The 2,500-nt window shown below is 46.6% G+C and overlaps 11 non-coding genes across 11 annotated transcripts; all 11 read left to right on the plus strand.

The window, feature by feature from the left end:
* Positions 1-81: 81 nt before the first annotated feature.
* On the plus strand, positions 82-200 carry LOC125797736 (5S ribosomal RNA). The gene has a single exon (XR_007436577.1). It is a non-coding gene; the product is annotated as a 5S ribosomal RNA (ribosomal RNA).
* A 110-nt stretch (positions 201-310) lies between these two features.
* LOC125797666 (5S ribosomal RNA) lies at positions 311-429 on the plus strand. The gene has a single exon (XR_007436500.1). It is a non-coding gene; the product is annotated as a 5S ribosomal RNA (ribosomal RNA).
* Positions 430-539: 110 nt separating this feature from the next.
* On the plus strand, positions 540-658 carry LOC125797595 (5S ribosomal RNA). Its single transcript, XR_007436421.1, has one exon. It is a non-coding gene; the product is annotated as a 5S ribosomal RNA (ribosomal RNA).
* Positions 659-768: 110 nt separating this feature from the next.
* Positions 769-887, plus strand: LOC125797695 (5S ribosomal RNA). Its single transcript, XR_007436532.1, has one exon. It is a non-coding gene; the product is annotated as a 5S ribosomal RNA (ribosomal RNA).
* A 110-nt stretch (positions 888-997) lies between these two features.
* Positions 998-1,116, plus strand: LOC125797596 (5S ribosomal RNA). Its single transcript, XR_007436422.1, has one exon. It is a non-coding gene; the product is annotated as a 5S ribosomal RNA (ribosomal RNA).
* A 110-nt stretch (positions 1,117-1,226) lies between these two features.
* LOC125797598 (5S ribosomal RNA) lies at positions 1,227-1,345 on the plus strand. Its single transcript, XR_007436424.1, has one exon. It is a non-coding gene; the product is annotated as a 5S ribosomal RNA (ribosomal RNA).
* Positions 1,346-1,455: 110 nt separating this feature from the next.
* On the plus strand, positions 1,456-1,574 carry LOC125797645 (5S ribosomal RNA). The gene has a single exon (XR_007436474.1). It is a non-coding gene; the product is annotated as a 5S ribosomal RNA (ribosomal RNA).
* Positions 1,575-1,684: 110 nt separating this feature from the next.
* On the plus strand, positions 1,685-1,803 carry LOC125797599 (5S ribosomal RNA). The gene has a single exon (XR_007436425.1). It is a non-coding gene; the product is annotated as a 5S ribosomal RNA (ribosomal RNA).
* A 110-nt stretch (positions 1,804-1,913) lies between these two features.
* LOC125797793 (5S ribosomal RNA) lies at positions 1,914-2,032 on the plus strand. The gene has a single exon (XR_007436623.1). It is a non-coding gene; the product is annotated as a 5S ribosomal RNA (ribosomal RNA).
* A 110-nt stretch (positions 2,033-2,142) lies between these two features.
* LOC125797600 (5S ribosomal RNA) lies at positions 2,143-2,261 on the plus strand. The gene has a single exon (XR_007436426.1). It is a non-coding gene; the product is annotated as a 5S ribosomal RNA (ribosomal RNA).
* A 110-nt stretch (positions 2,262-2,371) lies between these two features.
* On the plus strand, positions 2,372-2,490 carry LOC125797601 (5S ribosomal RNA). The gene has a single exon (XR_007436427.1). It is a non-coding gene; the product is annotated as a 5S ribosomal RNA (ribosomal RNA).
* The last annotated feature ends 10 nt before the right edge of the window (positions 2,491-2,500 follow it).

Genomic DNA, 2,500 nt, shown 5'->3' on the forward strand with positions numbered 1-2,500 from the left:
TTGTTATACATTACTAGTTTGTTATCTGAAACCCAACATAGATGAAGTTGCATAAGTAGTCTTGATGAGAGCTCTGCAATGGCTTACGGTCACACTACCGTGAGATCGCCCGATCTCGTCTGATCTCGGAAGCTAAGCAGGGTTTGGCCTGGTTAGTACTTGGATGGGAGACCACCTGGGAATACCAGGTGCTGTAAGCTTTTCCCCTCTTGCTTCCATTACCATGGTCTTGTTATACATTACTAGTTTGTTATCTGAAACCCAACATAGATGAAGTTGCATAAGTAGTCTTGATGAGAGTTCTGCAATGGCTTACGGTCACACTACCCTGAGAACGCTCGATCTCGTCTGATCTCGGAAGCTAAGCAGGGTTTGGCCTGGTTAGTACTTGGATGGGAGACCACCTGGGAATACCAGGTGCTGTAAGCTTTTCCCCTCTTGCTTCCATTACCATGGTCTTGTTATACATTACTAGTTTGTTATCTGAAACCCAAAATAGATGAAGTTGCATAAGTAGTCTTGATGAGAGCTCTGCAATGGCTTACGGTCACACTACCCTGAGAACGCCCGATCTCGTCTGATCTCGGAAGCTAAGCAGGGTTTGGCCTGGTTAGTACTTGGATGGGAGACCACCTGGGAATACCAGGTGCTGTAAGCTTTTCCCCTCTTGCTTCCATTACCATGGTCTTGTTATACATTACTAGTTTGTTATCTGAAACCCAACATAGATGAAGTTGCATAAGTAGTCTTGATGAGAGCTCTGCAATGGCTTACGGTCATACTACCCTGAGCACGCCCGATCTCGTCTGATCTCGGAAGCTACGCAGGGTTTGGCCTGGTTAGTACTTGGATGGGAGACCACCTGGGAATACCAGGTGCTGTAAGCTTTTCCCCTCTTGCTTCCATTACCATGGTCTTGTTATACATTACTAGTTTGTTATCTGAAACCCAACATAGATGAAGTTGCATAAGTAGTCTTGATGAGAGCTCTGCAATGGCTTACGGTCACACTACCCTGAGAACGCCCGATCTCGTCTGATCTCGGAAGCTAAGCAGGGTTTGGCCTGGTTAGTACTTGGATGGGAGACCACCTGGGAATACCAGGTGCTGTAAGCTTTTCCCCTCTTGCTTCCATTACCATGGTCTTGTTATACATTACTAGTTTGTTATCTGAAACCCAACATAGATGAAGTTGCATAAGTAGTCTTGATGAGAGCTCTGCAATGGCTTACGGTCACACTACCCTGAGAACGCCCGATCTCGTCTGATCTCGGAAGCTAAGCAGGGTTTGGCCTGGTTAGTACTTGGATGGGAGACCACCTGGGAATACCAGGTGCTGTAAGCTTTTCCCCTCTTGCTTCCATTACCATGGTCTTGTTATACATTACTAGTTTGTTATCTGAAACCCAACATAGATGAAGTTGCATAAGTAGTCTTGATGAGAGCTCTGCAATGGCTTACGGTCACACTACCCTGAGAACGCCCGATCTCGTCTGATCTCGGAAGCTAAGCAGGGTTTGGCCTGGTTAGTACTTGGATGGGAGACCACCTGAGAATACCAGGTGCTGTAAGCTTTTCCCCTCTTGCTTCCATTACCATGGTCTTGTTATACATTACTAGTTTGTTATCTGAAACCCAACATAGATGAAGTTGCATAAGTAGTCTTGATGAGAGCTCTGCAATGGCTTACGGTCACACTACCCTGAGAACGCCCGATCTCGTCTGATCTCGGAAGCTAAGCAGGGTTTGGCCTGGTTAGTACTTGGATGGGAGACCACCTGGGAATACCAGGTGCTGTAAGCTTTTCCCCTCTTGCTTCCATTACCATGGTCTTGTTATACATTACTAGTTTGTTATCTGAAACCCAACATAGATGAAGTTGCATAAGTAGTCTTGATGAGAGCTCTGCAATGGCTTACGGTCATACTACCCTGAGCACGCCCGATCTCGTCTGATCTCGGAAGCTAAGCAGGGTTTGGCCTGGTTAGTACTTGGATGGGAGACCACCTGGGAATACCAGGTGCTGTAAGCTTTTCCCCTCTTGCTTCCATTACCATGGTCTTGTTATACATTACTAGTTTGTTATCTGAAACCCAACATAGATGAAGTTGCATAAGTAGTCTTGATGAGAGCTCTGCAATGGCTTACGGTCACACTACCCTGAGAACGCCCGATCTCGTCTGATCTCGGAAGCTAAGCAGGGTTTGGCCTGGTTAGTACTTGGATGGGAGACCACCTGGGAATACCAGGTGCTGTAAGCTTTTCCCCTCTTGCTTCCATTACCATGGTCTTGTTATACATTACTAGTTTGTTATCTGAAACCCAACATAGATGAAGTTGCATAAGTAGTCTTGATGAGAGCTCTGCAATGGCTTACGGTCACACTACCCTGAGAACGCCCGATCTCGTCTGATCTCGGAAGCTAAGCAGGGTTTGGCCTGGTTAGTACTTGGATGGGAGACCACCTGGGAATACCAGGTGCTGTAAGCTTTTCCCCTCT

Source organism: Astyanax mexicanus, unplaced genomic scaffold, assembly GCF_023375975.1.
Source record: "Astyanax mexicanus isolate ESR-SI-001 unplaced genomic scaffold, AstMex3_surface scaffold_53, whole genome shotgun sequence".
NCBI classification, from domain to species: domain Eukaryota; kingdom Metazoa; phylum Chordata; class Actinopteri; order Characiformes; family Acestrorhamphidae; genus Astyanax; species Astyanax mexicanus.